This window comes from Littorina saxatilis, linkage group LG15, assembly GCF_037325665.1.
Source record: "Littorina saxatilis isolate snail1 linkage group LG15, US_GU_Lsax_2.0, whole genome shotgun sequence".
Lineage (NCBI taxonomy): Eukaryota > Metazoa > Mollusca > Gastropoda > Littorinimorpha > Littorinidae > Littorina > Littorina saxatilis.
Genome location: NC_090259.1, coordinates 28,603,726 through 28,622,972, shown reverse-complemented (window position 1 = coordinate 28,622,972; position 19,247 = coordinate 28,603,726). Strand labels below are relative to the sequence as shown.

Sequence of the window (19,247 nt, the reverse complement as noted above, 5' to 3'; positions counted from 1 at the left end):
AAGCGGCTAGGAAATCGCAAGTAGACATGACTCCGAGTGTGGTTTCTTGCATGAGAACTTACTGGGCGCAAAACCCTCCATTTGATTTGTACCTATGAGTTTAACAGGTAGGAAAGGTTAAGACTCAGTTTTAGTTTAATGTGCATTTCAGCATTCCATCATAGGCTGCAAACTTTGAACATGCATGACGTTCAAAATCGCTAAGTGTTGAATCAATGAATGTGCTCACGCTGCACTCGTCAGGAGTTTGACTTGGAAAACGCGTATGATATTACCACTTTATTTGGTTACAAAATGCTGTTAGTTCGTTTGAATAAAACTGCCAAGCAGTTTCCTGAAAACAATGCAGCTCCACGACTGCCTTTAATTACTGTGAGAAGGTGCTATTTCAAATTATTATGAACAATAGTTATCAAACCTTATTTGGGGTGAAATATAGCACAGGAAAGGATGAGTGTGTTTTTGATTTCTTGTTTGGCATAACTAATGGTCATTTTGTATTTCTTTTCAGGCTGAGACATCACGGATTATGCCATGTCTGTCAACAGAAGAGATCGCTATCGATCGAGCCACAAGTTCAGTCTGGTATAAAACATGATGAGGATTTTGTCATTAACAAGGAAATCTTAGCTAGACTCTGGCCAAGAATTATACTAACATCACTGTGGTTTAACATTCACTGAATAAAACCATATGATAATCACATACTCCTTTGGAAGTTGGAACTCTGTTTGTTCGGTGATGCGGAAAGGGAAAAGTGGCCTGTGCATACCAGATAACTTAATGTTGCCTAAGTTAAGAAGCTAGCACATTACAACACAGCAATGTTTCCAATTAGTCGGAAGTGGCAGACAATGCATGGACCGCACGCGACCTGTCTGATGACTGCAGAGACACACCTGAATAAGTTCCCCAAACAAAATTCCCGGTGGATTCGGACTTATGCTGGCAACACGCTTCGAACTTCACTCCACTCCAACCACACAGAATCAACAGTCTTTTTAGGTTATTATCTGTTCAGTTTCATACTCTTCTTTTCTTTCGCTCTATGCTCGCTAGTCGGATACCTGTGCGTGAGAGTGTGCCTGCGATTTCAGTTGCGACTGGCGATGTACTTGATCATGATTGGGCGCGTACCGTTCGAGTTCAAGCGTCTGAACAAAGTGATTTTGTTTTGTTTGCACATATTTTTCTTTTTGACTGGTGGGTTTGGATGTCTGGCTTTATCCTTTGTTGATATGTGATGCAGTCATTTTGTATCTATAGATCTATCACAATCGACAAAGTTTGGAAATTACTGTCAGGATTTTCAAGCGGTTTTGCAAAGTAAGTGTCCGCAACATCATGGCAGGCATCAACACGTGGCCATTCAACTAACTAGCTGCTGGCCAGCTTAGACATACCATTGTGACGAAGAACTAACTCGATGTGTATGTTATGCAATGACTATGTGCGCTCGATATGATACCCTTTTCTTTTGAAAATATGCAAAGTGGAGCCATACGATTTGCTGTCAATTGCTTGCAGTGATCGATAACTCACATGTTTTTGTAAACTCACTAGAACTCAACTACATGGGTGGGATTCTTCCGTTATATGCCGGAAATCCGGATTTGATTGTGGCCTTTTTTTGTTCGGTTGAGGATTCATGACATTTTTCAGTCCCACCCATGCAACTAAGTCAAACCCATGTGACCTCAGTCAAAACACGTCGTCAGCAAACACTGCAGACTGTCAGCGATCATTGACATGAGGAATCGTGAAGTCTGATGAGTGCATTTAGGAAAGAAAAGGGTATCATATCAAGCGCACTATGCATAACATACACATGATCAGAGTGAGTTAGTTCAAATTTTTTTTTGGAACATAACTTTATTTAATTTCTATCATGACAAAAAACAACACATGGCTTTTAAGATTACTAACTCAAGCATATAATGCTTATTTTAAGCAATCCTAGTAAGTACATAACAAAGGTTAACATGATGGCGGACTAAATACAGTAATTTCAGAAAACGATAACAAACAGAAAAACCTGATACGCAGACAAACAAAAAAGGAAGGGGGTGGTGATACAGAAGGTGGGGGGAAAAAGAAGAAGAAAAAGACAGAAAAAAACCCACTTAAAAAAACATGGGGCACGAGAGGACAAAAATAAGCATAAGGGAAAAAGAAGTAGATGAAGACTTGGAGCGCCAATATTTGAGGAGAGGGGATCTCATTAGTTGTTTTTTTAGATGGCTTTGGTCGGCCAGCAGGGAGTTTGTCACTTGGCAATGTGTTGAGGCTTGCCACGGTGTCTGAGGCACTTATTCTGCCACACGGCTTGTCACAGAATTATTTCCAGGAAATGTCTAACTAGCTGGTGGTGATAGGGTAGGCAGGGCTGCCAACTGTTACACTTTCAGCGTAGCATGCTACGTTTAAGACAAATTGCGAGGCTGTTATGTATGCTTAAAACAAATAATAACAAGCATGCAACAGTTTGCTCTTTCATGAGAGTCCTGATACTTATTTCAGATTCTCACTCCGTGTAGGGGTCATGACTATGGGTCATAAAACAATGTGATCACCGATAAGTGGCACTGCAGATGGCCATTATGTTTCTGCTTTCTAAATAAACTTTTTTAAATGTATATACATGTATTCTTGTGCAAAATAGCATAAACGCATATGTGTGAATATATTTTAGACAACGCTACAACACTATTTGCTTCGCTGAAAATTCAACAACAAAATCTAAATTGTTACACTTGATGCTTCACAAAGGTAGGTGCTTTGAATGCTCGTTATAAATATTATGCATTATTATTATTACATGAACCCAGAAAGCACGGCAATAGCTAGGTCCAAACAAAATAATATTAAGCACAAAGAAAACACCTCTCACAGAGCACAGCACAAGAATGTCTTTTGGGGCACAACACATCACATCGAGCATGAAAGTCGCAGCCAGCTACGGGAAGAACTGAGTCTTCAACCTACTCTTGAACGCGTCAAGAGAGGGGCTCTGGCGAAGCTCAAGCGGCAGGGAGTTCCAGACGGAGGGGCCCGCGGAGGGAAATGCACGCTGACCAGCAGAGACTAATTCTCCAAGCAGTTGTTGTTATTGTTGACTTTGTTGGTAGTTTGAAATCCATTTCAAACATATAATATATATCATACGTGTATACCAGTTAAGGTGACAATATTTCACATCTATGAAGGGGTTCTGTGTTTCTTTCATCAACAGAATTGTATGTGTATTGGGAGATAGGCACTGTGCTTTCAAACAGGTGTGCTCTGAGTAGAGTGATAGAGGGAGACAGACAGACAGACAGACAGAGAGGTTTGATGCATTTGCATTCTTAGAACATTGTGTTGCTATTTGTGTACATATGTAAGTCGGTGTGCATACTAAATACAGTGATGCACTAAAAGTGTCAAGTGTTGTAGTTGTATTTATTTGTGTACAAGAGTTTCTTTGTACACTGTCTGCTTTGGTGCACACAAACACACACACACACTCTCTCTCTCTCTCTCTCTCTTTCTCTCTCTCTTTCTCTCTCTCTCTCTCTCTCTCTCTTTATCTATCTCTCTCTCTCTCTTTATCTCTCTCTCTCTCTTTATCTCTCTCTCTTTATCTCTCTCTCTTTCTTTATCTATCTATCTCTTGGGGTCCTGATTTGGCCTATTATGGTCCGCTGGACCCGAAAAGCAACAGCTAACTTACTAACTTTCTCTCTCTCTCTGTCTCTCTCTCTCTCTCTCTCTCTCTCTCTCTCTCTCTCTCTCTTTCTTTATCTATCTATCTATACTGTTCAAAAAAAGAAACGCATAGCTTGTAATATTTGGTTAATTTAGTTATATGGCTACAAGGATATCCACCAAACTGCAGAAAATGTTTATCTGGTCGTCGACCTTTCGTCCATTGCCACAAGTGAGCTCTGCACGTGACGCATGCGTTATCAGTGGCTACAATGTCAAAATTGCTCATTTGGCATGACCACTCGTCATGCTTCAGTGTAATCTCGTGAAACTCGGGGAATATTGAGCTCTCACCATGTCTTCCAAAACCCATAAAAGCGGATTGTTCGCCACAAAGAAATCAGACGACAATTCAGCGACGAAAGATGGCCCGATTGAGCAGAGAAGACCGCCAAATTGCATTGGGTCGTTTACAAGCAGGCCAAAGTCAAAGTGCAATCGCCAGGCACTTCCACGTGTCCCAGAGCACCAGCAGTAGACTGTGGGTCAGGTTTCAAGCCACTGGCTCCGTTGCTGACTTGCCACGAGCGGGAAGACCAAGGGCGACAACTGCTGCTCACGACCGCTTCATACGGCTCCGCCACCTCCGGAATCGTTTCCTGTCGGCCTCATCTTCTGTCCAGGCTCTCCCCGGGCCACACCGATTATCGGACCAGACCGTGCGGAACCGCCTGCATGAAGCTGGTCAGTTTGAGAGCTCGCAGACCTCACAGAGGAGCTGTCCTCACCCGCCGCCATCGCCAGAACCGAGTGCAGTGGGGCAACCAGCACCTTCGCTGGACCGTCCGGAATCACTGGAGACACGTGTGGTTCAGCGACGAGTCCTACTTCCTGCTCCAGCGACATGATGGTCGGAGGAGGGTCTACCGGAGAGTAAACGAACGTTACGCGCCCAACTGTGTGGATGAGGCACCCGTTCATGGTGGTGGAGGCGTCATGGTGTGGGGGGCGATCCATACCGCTGGAAGGAGCACCCTGGTGCACGTCCAAGGGCGCATAACTGCCCAGCGATACGTGGAGGAAATTCTGCGCCCACACGCCCTTCCTCTTCTGGCTGACCAGGATGCCATATTCCAGCAGGACAACGCTCGCCCGCACACAGCACGACTCACCACCCAGTTCCTCACCGACCACCATGTCCAGGTGCTTCCCTGGCCATCCATGTCGCCAGACATGAACCCGATAGAACACCTCTGGGATGAATTGGACAGACGTGTGCGCAGGCGAGAAGAAGCGCCGGCAAATCACCGCGATCTATTGCAGGCACTTCAGGAGGAGTGGGACACCATCCCACAGCAAGATATCCGGCATCTGATCCAGTCCATGCCCAGAAGGTGCCGGGCAGTTGTTGGTGCTCAAGGCAGTCACACCCCCTACTGACTTGACAGCCTCGGCACCCAATCGTATTGATTGACTGATTGATTTGAAGATGCAAATGAACTGTGTGTGCATTCAACTGTGTCCATACCAAATTTCAAACAAATAATCTAAATATTGGATTTTCTGTTAATTTATTCGAAAAATAAAACAAATTTGGCAAGTAGCAACTATGCGTTTCTTTTTTTGAACAGTATATATCTCAAATCCTTCTTCACTCTCTGCACAGTGTGCAACAGTGTGGTACAGCAGACGTCCGTTCTGGTTGCCCTGGGTGCTTTCAATGTACCCGTGACTCCTGTCCACACAGATGAACTCCGTGGCAGATTTCTGGACCGCGTGTCCGGCCATGAGGTACCCCGAGTATACCAGGTTCCACCCGGGTTGACAAATGTTGGTGGCGGGTACCTGTTACAAAGAAAAACAGTGAACCTCACGCGCACACACACACACACACACACCACACCACACACACACACACACAAAACGGGGCTGGGCCGCTATTGCGCGGGGCCGCTATTGCGCGAATCTAACCCTAATACTAACCCTAACCCTAACCCTAACCCTAAAGATTCGCGCAATAGCGGGCCGACCCCCACAAAACGGGAGCAACTGCGTAGTATGGGAACAGTCCTTTCTGTGTGAACGCGACTCTATGAGCTCTCCAACTCAGATCTGGCCATGCATTTACATGGCATAAAATCAACAACTGAAGTTCTTTGGTTGCGACAGACAGCACAGGTAATGGTATTTTTGAGGTCTCGAAATAGGTGTTCCAATGTAACGTTACCATAACAACTGAAGTTCTTGGGGTGCGACAGACAGCACAGGTAATGTTATTTTTGAGGTCTTGAAATAGGTGTTCCAATGTAACGTTACCATAACAACTGAAGTTCTTGGGGTGCGACAGACAGCACAGGTAATGGTATTTTTGAGGTCTTGAAATAGGTGTTCCAATGTAACGTTACCATAACAACTGAAGTTCTTTGGTTGCGACAGACAGCACAGGTAATGGTATTTTTGAGGTCTTGAAATAGGTGTTCCAATGTAACGTTACCATAACAACTGAAGTTCTTTGGTTGCGACAGACAGCACAGGTAATGGTATTTTTGAGGTCTTGAAATAGGTGTTCCAATGTAACGTTACCATAACAACTGAAGTTCTTTGGTTGCGACAGACAGCACAGGTAATGTTATTTTTGAGGTCTTGAAATAGGTGTTCCAATGTAACGTTACCATAACAACTGAAGTTCTTGGGGTGCGACAGACAGCACAGGCAATGTGTGTGGGTAATTTAGTTAGTTAGTTGTTGCTTTTTGGGTCCAGCGGACCATATAGTCCAAATCAGGACCCCTGTGTGTGTGTGTGTGTGTGTGTGTGTGTGTGTGTGTTATACTGTGCGGTCAGGACATACCGGAATACACTGTTTCTGTAGAATTGGGACAGGCAGCGTGACCCCACCGAGTGTAAACATTCCCTGCAAAAAAAACCACAAACATTTTGTTTTCTCGCTTCAGTATTACAAGACCACCGTGTTGAAAAGACTAAGAGAGCATGTGATAGCTTGTTTGACGAGAAAGGTTACTAAATAGGTTATTGTCTAAACTGGCTTAGAGAACACCAGGGCCGGACCAAATGAGTTGTAAGGGGGGGGGGGGGGGGTTCCTCCTTTTTTTGGGGGGGGGGCAAATCAGCGAAGGTGGGGGGGGGGGGGGGTACCTTTTTCTCATCGGATTTCACATTGAACAAAATTTGTTAGAGACACACACAAAATTTATTTAAAAACAAAACAAAAACAAACACTCAAAGCAAGGTACATGCTTTTTCCAGGGGTGGGGTTCCGGAACCCCTGGACCCCCCCCCCCCCCCCCCCCTGGGTCCGGCCCTGAACACTGATGTATTCAAAAGATTTATTTTCACAATAATATATTCAACTAATCTTGAACATTTGTAGAAATCTATGCTATTGATCAATATTCTTACAATTAACACACGAGTACGTACAATTCACAAACAATGTTTCCAAAGGTCGATTTCGTCTGCTGCATTCGTTCACCAGTACTGGTGCATTCGTATCCTATCCCGGGCCCATGAAAAATGCAGCACATGCAACAGCTAGTTTTTCATTTTTTTTTTTATATTTTTTTTTTTTATAGTATATTAGCATATATCATGATTGTATTGATTGTATTTATTGTTCAAAATGCCCCCATGGGTTATGGACTAATAAACTTGAACTTGAACTAGTGTTGTGTTCAGTTCAAAGTACCGCTGAATGCATGATCATGAGCTTCAGAAGAACATTCCAGACACAAGACATGTATCAGATGTGTATGGAAATAATCTTTTGTTTCTGGTTCAGGATTCACAGATCGTATACGCGTATACGTTGCCGCCAAGGCCAACAGACTTTCTTGGCGTTTGTATCTACCAGGCTTTGAAACTTCCACCGCTTCTTCTTGCAATGTATGCTTTTATTGTCCCGCTAATGAGAGAGTGATGAACCGCCTGACCAGTGTTTTGAAGACGCAAGACCTCCGCCTTCTTCAAAGCTTGTACTTCAGCGGTCTCGCGGTTCAGCTCCTGTGTCTTGTGACTCAACACTGCATCAAACGGGTTGTCGTCCGATCTGCAACGACAGAAGACGTAACAAGAACTCCTTGCTTGCTCGCTCGCACACTTGCATGTCTTACAAAAACTTTTTTCTGAGTCTTAATTTTCATACGCGGTCAGGTTTTTTTGGTTTTTTGTTTGTTATTTTTTTGGTTTTATTTTACTTTTTGGCTCACGTAAGTGTAGCCTATGCGATCGTAACTTTGTCTGTCTGTGCGTGCGTGCGTGCGTATGTGCGTGCGTGCGTGTGTATGTCTGTGGTAGAAACTCTAACATTTGAAAACGTCACATTACATTGACGTCACATTATGACGTAAGAGGGTTAGACGTCACGCGAAGGAAGTACTGAAAGTCTCGGTCATTATTATTTTGAGCGGGCCGAGACTAGTTGGCAGTCGTGTCCCTGTAAGTAGGTACTCAAAAGTGATTTTTCAAACTCCAGAATTAAAGGTTATAACTTCCATGGTCTTGTAGATCTTTTTATTCTGAGCACAGTGATGTAAATTTGTATTCTGTAGGTGAATTAGTTTAGTAGTTATGTACATTTGAAAAGTGCAATTGTAGGCCTTTTAAACTCACTTTTTTCAAGAATAAAAAATCGTCAACTTTGGAGCCTCACTGTGAACCCAAAACAAGAAATATGAAGCTAATTTTGAACAGATTACCTCTCCATATCTAAGACTTTTAGCTCAATTTTTTCCCCAAAATTTACGGGTAAGAAATAATTGAATTGAAGAACCCAAACTTGGGCAAATCGTTCAATTTTACCGTTCAAACACGTCTAAATCTTTAAAAGGATATATTTCAGCTTCTAACTGTCCTACCAACATGAACTTTACATCAAAATGATCAGCATCGACAGATCTGTAAACACATTTACACAGACAAAGAAATAAAACAGGTTTGAAAATTTTCATTTTTCAAGGCTACCCATCTAATCTTCATCTGGAGCTGGAAGATTAGTGCCGCCCAGATGAGCCTTGAGGCTGGCTGTCAGGTCCTCAATGCTACCAGTGAGTCGAAGGCAGCCCTTCTGATTCAATACTGTTTTCTGGTATCGAATTTGGTCCTTCAATGCGTTCAAGAGGGTTGATTTCTTTTCTCTTCTCAGTCGTATCACCAGAGCATCAACATCTTCTGCAATGACACAGAGGCCAACAACAGCCGTCATCTTTCTTATTAGCTCGGTTTTGGTTGCTGCCTGTCTGGCCTCCTTTGCCGCCTTTTTTGCCTTGTTTTCCAGGAGCCTCTGCCTCAGTCGCAGCAACACCGCTTTCTCTTGTTGGCGGTTGTGGTGTCGCAAAGACTTCCCTTTCCTTGGAGCGAAGGCAAGAAGATGGCTTGACTGGGTCTCCAGTTTCTTCTTCAACCACAGTGTTGTCCTGTTGTGGCTCAGCATATTTGTTGACGACCTCTGGTGGACAGATGCATTGCGCCGCTTGTTAATGTCATAGCCCAGGTCACCGAAAATGTTTTCACCGAGCAGATTTGTCAGTGGGCAGTGGTTGAGGACATCTGGGAAGGGAACTGATTGTCCCCCATACACACCGTCTTCCAGAAAGTCATTCAACTGCCTGCGCAATACACTGCACATTGTCTGGCATCAGCTGCCGTAGAGTACACTGGACTGCTTCGATGTGCTGACTGGCAAAGTTGTAGATACTGTCCTTCAGGGCTGCTTTGTCTCCTTGCAGTTCGAATTCCCCATCAAAGATGCCCAGAAAGTGAGGGTCCAGGAGAATGCTGGAATAATGCATCAATAAAATACTTACAAAAATTCAGCAATTAATACAATATATATTGCTCGTGCTATAACCAAACACTGAATCACAGAATTCTTTCCTTACATTTCTTTGTTCTTGAATATAAAGTTCAGCTAGAGTTGCAAATTACTCTGGTATACGCAGATATTTTTGAATTCATTCGTACAAAATTAACCCTTGAAGTGTCACAGAAAAATGTCAGTTTGTTAATATGAAAAGAAAACAGAAAAAAGCTGAAGAATAGGCTGGATATTCTGCAACTTGCTTGTCCATCCTGTGGATAATGAGCTGGATATATACTTGTGGAACTCTGTGTACTTGACTTCACTTTGGAGAAGCTCCAAGTATGGACCGGTGATTCGGACGAAGACCAGGGCAACAGCACACACCACAGCTACAAGTCGGGGGTCATCCGGACCTGCAGCAACACTCTCAATCTTGAGTGGCTCTCTTCCCTCATCCCTCTCTCCCTACCGCCAACAATCGACTTTTCTCCCTACCGCCAACAATCGCCAACATCCCACTCTCTTTCTCTCCCTCCCTCCCCCTCTCTCTCCCTCCTACTCTCTTCCTCCCCCCTTATCTCCCTCCCCCTCTCTTACTCCCTCCCTCCTCTCTCTCTCTCCCTCTCTCCCACTATCTCTTTCTTTCCCTCCCTCCCTCCCTACCTCCATCCCTCCCACACTTCCTCTCCCCCCCTCTTCTTCCTCCCTCCCTATCTCCCTCCCTCCCCTTCTCTCACTCCCTCCCTCCTCTCTCTCTCCCTCCATCCCACTATTTCTTTCCATCCCTCCCTCTTCCTCCCCATTTATCTCTCTCTCCATATCTCTCCCCCCTTACCCTCCCTCTCTTTCTCCCTCTCTCCACCCCTCTTTCCATCTCTCTATCTCCCTCCCTCCCTTTATTTCTCTCTCTCTCTCCCTCCATCCCGCTCCCCCCCCCCCCCCCCGCCCCTGCTGTGTCTCCTCTCTCTCATTCTCTCCTCTCTCTCACTCGCTCTCACTCCCTGTCTAGTCTCTCCCCCCCTCTCTCTCTCTCTCTCTCTCTCTCTCTCTCTCTCTCTCTCTCTCTCTCTCTCTCTCTCTTTCCATCTTGTGCAAATTCGTAGTGTTATTTTCACTGTTTTGTCATTTCTCTTGACAACACTTCTTCTTCCAAATATTCTGGTAAAACCAAGTAAGTCCGCTTGCTTAGATCTGCGCATTTTTTGTTAGATCTGATCATGATTGGGGGAAAGTGGTAAAACCAAGTAAGTCCACAAAATGCCCAACAAAACCAAAATCATCCATCAGATTATTATGAAAATCGGGTTTTAAACGTAAATTAATGCTATCTATCTTATTATCTCGGTGGTTTGATCTAGATAATCATCACTTTTGAGACATTTTATCAAACAGTAAAAGTCGTTTTTCTCGGAAGTAGCGTCAGTGGACTTACTCGGTTAGATCTAGATCTAGCGTCTCCCACTCTTGCACTGTGTCTATGCTTACTGTGTGTGTGTGTGTATGTGTGACGGAGTGATTGAGTTTGTGTTACTGTGTGTCGATTTCTTACGGGAGCCTTGAAGGCTTCGCCTCTTGTTAGTTATAACTGATGTAATGGTATCGTTTCTTTATAAGGAAGCCAAAGGCAATTCTCAACTGTAACCCGAAATACCGGAGAACGTTGCAGCATGCAAAGCACACCTTGAAACGACATCGAGCAGACGACACAAAACCGCTGATTTTGCCACGGGTCACGTGACCTCGTTTTTTCATGATTTTCCACTTATATTTAGGTGCTACAACCACAAAACCTTCAGAAACCATGAATTTAAAAGCCCAGTCAAAGTTGCCCATTCAACAATCCTTCATTTGAAACGTACATTTAATTAAATCTGTTGAGAACCACAGCTACCATTTTACACACATGCACACCATCAATGGACGACCGATCTCTGCACATGCGATCGGCATTACTAGCATGTATCCGCACAGATTTTATTTATAACTGATAAAAACAATATGAATCAGGATTCTTAAGAACTGTACTCACCAACAAGAGCTTTGAGATTCCATGATTCGCATGGACGAGGCCGAGAATCAGCGATGTCTTCAGTCGCTCGACAGGGCCGTGAACAAGCTTCGGCCATCACGGCTCAGGGTGACTGGGTTGCACAGACGGCTTTGTTTACGTTTTTCTCCCGTAAAGTGCTCGGCGTACAAATAACGTTTAGGCAAGAAAAATACCGCATTAATTAGTCGAATACTTCTTCTTTCTGATAATATCCTTTTGAAATCGATTGTAAATCGCAAAACTTCCAAAAAATTATATCATATATTTCATTTGCTTTGCACGTTTTCTCGCCAACGTCCGATCCCGCTTACTGTTACATGTAAATGAAGCTGAGAAACAAAGCTTTTAATTGGTTATCATTTCTAGGTCAACCGATGAAACAACGCGAAGCACTCTGAGATTGTGTGAGCATACTGTCAGGCCTGACATGCCACAGAGCGTGACGTAATGGCATCCGGTGGTCACGGGGCCTTCGGTTTGAGAGTTGTTATCTGTTCTAGCTCAACAAATACAAACAACCATCACCACAGAAACCAAGATAAGACTTCAAACTTTTGTTTCATTCAGTTTTTTTATTACATGCGGTACGTAATTACACCAGAAATCATTTGTGAATCTTTAGCAAAACGGGATAACACCGGCTTTGGGACAACTCGGGAAAGAGGCTTTTGACTACCTACTGTAAGTAGGCTACATGCAGACAGACAGACAGATCTAGATCTAGTGTCTCGCTTTCTTGCACAGTTTCACCTATGCTCTTTCTGTGTGTGTGTGTGTGTGTGTGTGTGTGTGTGTGTGTGTGTGTGTGTGTGTGTGTGTACTGTGTATGTGTGACGGAGTGATTGAGTTTGTGTTACTGTTTGTCGATTTCTTGCGTGAGCCTTGATTGCTTCGCCTCTTGTTTAAAACTTTTTTTGGGGGGGTGGGGGTCCGGTTGGGGCTAAGTTGGCTGGTTTTGTTGCTGTAGGTTTGTTTTTTGTTTTTTTCGGGGGGTTTGGTACGGGTGTGTTTGTTTCATTGTTCGTAGGGTTTTTTCTTTGTGTGTTTTGCTGTCTTGTGTTCCGAGTGATTGTGTGGGTGTGTGAGCGTACTTGTAAGCGCTTCAGGAATCAGGAATCAGGAATATTCATAAGGACATTTCAACCGGTATACAATAGATGTTGCGCTTTCTTCTAGTTTCTTGTCTATCTTGTTGGCTCACGTAAGTGTAGCCTATGCGATGATAAACTTTGTCTGTCTGTGCGTGCGTGCGTGCGTGCGTGTGTGTGTGATAGAAACTTTAACATTTCCGAGTCTATGGATAAAGCTCGCATAAAGATTACGTCTCGGTCAAAAGTGTTTGACGTGTGTGATAGAAACTATTTGAAGACGTCACATTATGACGTAAGAGGGTTAGACGTCACGCAAAGGAGAAAGGAGTTACTGAAAGTCTCGGTCATTGTTATTGTGAGCGGGCCGAGACTACTTGGCAGATCGAGGGTCTCGCTTTCTTGCACAGTTTCACCTATGCTTACTGTGTGTGTGTGTGTGTGTGTGTGTGTGTGTGTGTGTGTGTGTGTGCATGTGTGACGGAGTGATTGAGTTTGTGTTACTGTTTGTCGATTTCTTACGTGAGCCTTGAAGGCTTCGCCTCTTGTTTTGTCGTTGTGATGGTGGTGGCTTGTTTGTTTGTATGTCATGTTGCTATTTTTGTGCATGCGTTGATGTGTGTTTTTCCAGCCCTGTGACAATTCCTGAAAGATTGCATGACACTCTAAGAGAGAGACACACACACAGAAAGACACACAGAGAGAGACAGAGAGAGAGTGAAACAGACAGACATAGCGAGATAGAGTGGGGACGGGCGGGGACTCGATGTAGCTCAGTCGGTAGCGCGCTGGATTTGTATCCAGTTGGCCGCTGTCAGGGTGTGTTCGTCCCCACGTTCGGCGAGAGATTTATTTCTCAGAGTCAACTTTGTGTGCAGACTCTTCTCGGTGTCCGAACACCCCCGTGTGTACACGCAAGCACAAGACCAAGTGCGCACGAAAAAGATCCTGTAATAGAGTTCGGTGGGTTATAGAAACACGAAAATACCCAGCATGCTTCCTCCGAAAACGGCGTATGGCTGCCGAAATGGCGGGGTAAAAAACGGTCATACACGTAAAATTCCACTCGTGCAAAAAAAAACCCGAGTGTACGTGGGAGTTTCAGGCCACGAACGCAGAAGAAGAAGAAGAGTGGGGATGGGTAGGGGAGGAGAGAGAAAGTGAAAGAGAAAAAGAGAGGGACACTGACAGTCAGGATCAAAAGACAGACCGCTCACCTTTTTATATTTAGTCAAGTTTTGACTAAATATTTTAACATCGAGGGGGAATCGAAACGAGGGTCGTGGTGTATGTGCGTGTGTCTGTGTGTGTGTGTCTCTGTGTGTGTGTCTGTAGAGCGATTCAGACTAAACTACTGGACCGATCTTTATGAAATTTGACATGAGAGTTCCTGGGTATGAAATCCCCGAATGTTTTTTTCCTTTTTTTTGATAAATGTCTTTCATGACGTCATATCCGGCTTTTCGTGAAAGTTGAGGCGGCACTGTCACGCCCTCATTTTTCAACCAAATTGGTTGAAATTTTGGTCAAGTACTCTTCGACGAAGCCCGGGGTTCGGTATTGCATTTTAGCTTGGTGGCTTAAAAATTAATTAATGACTTTGGTCATTAAAAATCTGAAAATTGTAAAAAAAAATAAAAATTTATAAAACGATCCAAATTTACGTTTATCTTATTCTCCATCATTTGCTGATTCCAAAAACATATAAATATGTTATATTCGGATTAAAAACAAGCTCTGAAAATTAAATATACAGTATAAAAATTATTATCAAAATTTTTTTTTCAAAATCAATTTAAAAACACTTTCATCTTATTCCTTGTCGGTTCCTGATTCCAAAAATATATAGATATGATATGTTTGGATTAAAAACACGCTCAGAAAGTTAAAACGAAGAGAGGTACAGAAAAGCGTGCTATGCAGCATAGCGTAACCACTACCCCGCTCTTCTTGTCAATTTCACTGCCTATGCCGTGAGCGGTGGACCACGAGTATACGGTCTTGCTGCGTTGCATTGCGTTCAGTTTCATTCTGTGAGTTCGACAGCTACTTGACTAAATATTGTATTTTCGCCTTACGCGACTTGTTATATTTAGTCAAGTTTTGACTAAATATTTTAACATCGAGGGGGAATCGAAACGAGGGTATGGTGTATGTGCGTGCGTGTGTGTGTGTGTGTGTGTAGAGCGATTCAGACTAAACTACTGGACCGATCTTTATGAAATTTGACATGAGAGTTCCTGGGTATGAAATCCCCGAATGTTTTTTTCCTTTTTTTGATAAATGTCTTTGATGACGTCATATCCGGCTTTTCGTGAAAGTTGAGGCGGCACTGTCACGCCCTCATTTTTCAACCAAATTGGTTGAAATTTTGGTCAAGTAATCTTCGACGAAGCCCGGGGTTCGGTATTGCATTTCAGCTTGGTGGCTTAAAAATTAATTAATGACTTTGGTCATTAAAAATCGGAAAATTGTAAAAAAAAAATAAAAATTTATAAAACGATCCAAATTTACGTTTATCTTATTCTCCATCATTTGCTGATTCCAAAAACATATAAATATGTTATATTCGGATTAAAAACAAGCTCTGAAAATTAAATATATAAAAATTATTATCAAAATTAAATTGTCCAAATCAATTTAAAAACACTTTCATCTTATTCCTTGTCGGTTCCTGATTCCAAAAACATATAGATATGATATGTTTGGATTAAAAACACGCTCAGAAAGTTAAAACAAAGAGAGGTACAGAAAAGCGTGCTATCCTTCTTAGCGCAACTACTACCCCGCTCTTCTTGTCAATTTCACTGCCTATGCCGTGAGCGGTGGACTACGAGTATACGGTCTTGCTGCGTTGCATTGCGTTCAGTTTCATTCTGTGAGTTCGACAGCTACTTGACTAAATATTGTATTTTCGCCTTACGCGACTTGTTTCTTTTACCTGTACTGGAACATCCTGGAGAAAAACATTTTCTCGATCTTTGAAATTCAGCTCAGTAAGGTGTGTATAACAGAGGTATACTACTAGATTGAATGATAGGCATATCACACAACTTCATAATTATGCCATCAATGTTTTTTTCTTCTTTTTTTCTTCTTATAAAATTAATAAAAGAAGACACTGAATTTGAATATAAGCAAAGACCGAGACATGCTAAACATTGAACTACATCGAAAAAAGACTTATCCTTGGGCATATACATACACTCACCTGTGTACATACTGAACACAAAGATTTGGTCGGCGGTTCACAAAGAAACAGATTGGCTTCTCGCATGCGTAGTCCTACTCTAAAATTGTGAATTCTTATGAATTTCTATTCTTTGAATAGATATTTTGTGGAAAAGTTGCATCCTTAATAAGCTCAGTTTTACAAATGAACAGGTGGTTTTTTTTCCAGCACAGACAGCCAGCCGGCCAGTCACACAGACAGGGAAACGGACACAGACACAGCCGGACAGACACAGACACACAAAGGCACAGACCATACATACATACTTACATACTTACATACATACATAAATACATACATACCTACCTACCTACCTACATACATACATACATACATACATACATACATACATACATACATACATACATACATACCTACCTACCTACCGGGCCTACCTACCTACCTACATCCATACATACATACATACATACACATACATACATACATACATACATACATACATACCTACCTACACTCTAAACAAAAGTGTTCCACTCCTGAACACCCTTTCTGTAACCACTTCTGAACACCCTTTTAGTAGAACACTTTTGGAACACATAAAGTGTTATGTACACAAAAAAGTGGTCTAAAAATGTTATAAAATTTAGAGTGTTACATTCATACATACATACATACCTACCTACCTACATTCATACATACATACATACATACCTACCTACCTACCTACCTACCTACCTACCAACACACATTCATACATACATACATACCTACCTACCTACCTACATACATGCATACATACTTACATACATACATACATACATTCACACACACACACACACACACACACACACACACACACACACTAATATACATGAACATAGCACACTTGCCCGAGTACTAACAGTTCGGACATTACATACCTTTCGTTGTTGAAGTTCTTTTTGTAGCGCCCTGGTTTTACCCTCCAGCTTCTGAATGAATTCCTTTGAACAACAACTTTTGTTTCTTTAGATTTTCTGAAATTTGATCATCCACGTACGATTTGAGCTTTTGAAGTTCAAGCTCGAAGTCGGTACCCTGTTGCATTTGCTGCTTTTCCATTCCGTTTGCTTGAAGATGGTTGAGAAACAACATTACTAAACATAACGCTGAAAGATTAGCTAAATTCATCAGTCTTTCACTCCGACGTCCGTATTTTTTTATTTTTTTTATTATGATAGTATTATTTTAAAACTAAGACAAATGCCGTCGCGATTTAAAGACACGCAGGCTGACTTGAAATTGATCGAAGTTAGGAAATGCAGGCAAATGACATCTGTGCTTTTCACATAATGAGACAAGGCTTATCTTAACAGCGTAAATATGTGTTCGGTGCGCATATTTTGAATCCGAGACAGGTCAGCCGACCGACTGAGCGCGCACACACACACACACACACACACACACACACACACACACAGTGACACGTAGACACACTCGCGTTCGCACACACACACACACACACACACACACACACACACACACACACACACTCACACACGCACTACCAACAGTTTTGCAAGATTCATATGATTACATTTAGTCAAGTTTTGACTAAATGTTTTAACGTAGAGGGGGGAATCGAGACGAGGGTCGTGGTGTATGTGTGTGTGTGTGTGTGTGTGTGTGTCTGTCTGTCTGTCTGTCTGTCTGTCTGTCTGTCTGTGTGTGTGTGTGTAGAGCGATTCAGAGTAAACTACTGGACCGATCTTTATGAAATTTGACATGAGAGTTCCTGGGTATGATATCCCCAGACATTTTTTCATTTTTTGGATAAATGTTTTTGATGACGTCATATCCGGCTTTTTGTAAAAGTTGAGGCGGCACTGTCACACCCTCATTTTTCAATCAAATTGATTGAAATTTTGGCCAAGCAATCTTCGACGAAGGCCGGACTTTGGTATTGCATTTCAGCTTGGAGGCTTAAAATCTAATTAATGACTTTGGTCATTAAAAATCTGAAAATTGTAATTAAAATTATTTTTTTATAAAACGATCCAAAATTACGTTCATCTTATTCTTGATCATTTTCTGATTCCAAAAACATATACATATGTTATATTCAGATTAAAAACAAGCTCTGAAAATTAAAAATATAAAAAAATTATGATCAAATTTAAATTTCCGAAATTGATTTAAAAACAATCTCAGTGTCATTGTTGTAAATGTAGAGAAACAATTTTGGAGTTTATGAATAAGTACGATCTCGTAGATGTGTTTAGAACCATGCATCCGGAATTTAGAAAATTTACCTGGCGTCGCTTTAACAGTAGACAAAGAAGCAGATTGGACTTTTTTCTTGTTTCTGATGAACTTTGCCTTGATGTAGTGAGTACAAGTATATTGCCTGGTTATTGTTCTGACCATTCTCTTGTATCGGTTGCCTTTAAAACTAAAATTAGAAAAAGACAACGCTCCCTCTGGAAATTTAATAATTCCTTGCTCCGAGATAAAGTGTTTATGAACCTTGTAATTGCGCGAGGACATTAAAAGTTCGGGCGGAATTTCTGACCAATCAACGACGAGAAAAGCTCAAAAGTCCGCGCGGAATTCCGGCCGGAATTCCGCGGGGACATTGCGTATCTGGCGTTCCATAGTACCACCGTTTTCCCTGACAATCTCTAGAAGGTTTCAAGCCGTTTTATGCGCTTGAATATTCGCCGGTAGCCTATACCAGTAGACATTGCTCCCGCAGTGGGGCATGAAATTAAAAGCCCCTCCTGTTTTTGGAACCGCAGGAGCTTTCTAGTTTGCTGTTAGGTAGATTTTTGGTTCCTCTTTCCTGTCATGCTCTCTTTTTCTTCATGAATTCTTTTCTTTTTTCTGCCTTCTTGCTCATTCACCTGTATTTTTTCCAAAAATCTCTTCTCTTGCCGCTTGTCTCGCGATTCATGTATAGTTTAATCTGTTAGTGTTCTGATGTAAGTCCAGCAGTAGATAGGTTAAGCCTATTTTAACATACTGGAAACTGGTAATCTTCCAGTAGGTATTAATTTAGTTTTACTAAAGCCTGCTGGGACACAAGTAATGGGTTAGTGCATTTGTAAACAGGAATCGCTTGACAAGTGGCCCCCTTCATCCCCCCCTTCCTCGTCCTGATATGGCTCTGCGTAGTCGGCTGGACGTTAAGCAACAAATAAACAAACAAGTAGACATTGCGATCACCACTAACTGAAGACATACATTTTCTATTGCAATATAGCATGCAGACTCAATTCTATAGAAGCCGCTTTGTTTCGAATTTAGGACAACCCTGTGATTCTATGCATGTGACTGAAACAGCAGTCGCCTGACTCATGCAGCTTTGAAAATAATCCCAACACCGTTATATGTCATATCAGAAGTCTATTAATGTATTAATGTATTTCATCCA

The 19,247-nt window shown here is 42.3% G+C and overlaps 2 long non-coding RNA genes across 2 annotated transcripts; one reads left to right on the top strand and one right to left on the bottom strand.

Annotated features, from left to right (window-relative positions):
- The first annotated feature begins 11 nt into the window (after nt 1–11).
- LOC138949007 (uncharacterized) lies at nt 12–705 on the top strand. The gene is made up of 2 exons (XR_011450143.1): nt 12–107; nt 512–705. It is a non-coding gene; the product is annotated as an uncharacterized lncRNA (long non-coding RNA).
- Nucleotides 706–5,318: 4,613 nt separating this feature from the next.
- On the bottom strand, nt 5,319–7,844 carry LOC138949006 (uncharacterized). The gene is made up of 3 exons (XR_011450142.1): nt 7,637–7,844; nt 6,538–6,600; nt 5,319–5,532 (listed from the first exon to the last, which is right to left on the bottom strand). It is a non-coding gene; the product is annotated as an uncharacterized lncRNA (long non-coding RNA).
- Between the last annotated feature and the right edge of the window lie 11,403 nt (nt 7,845–19,247).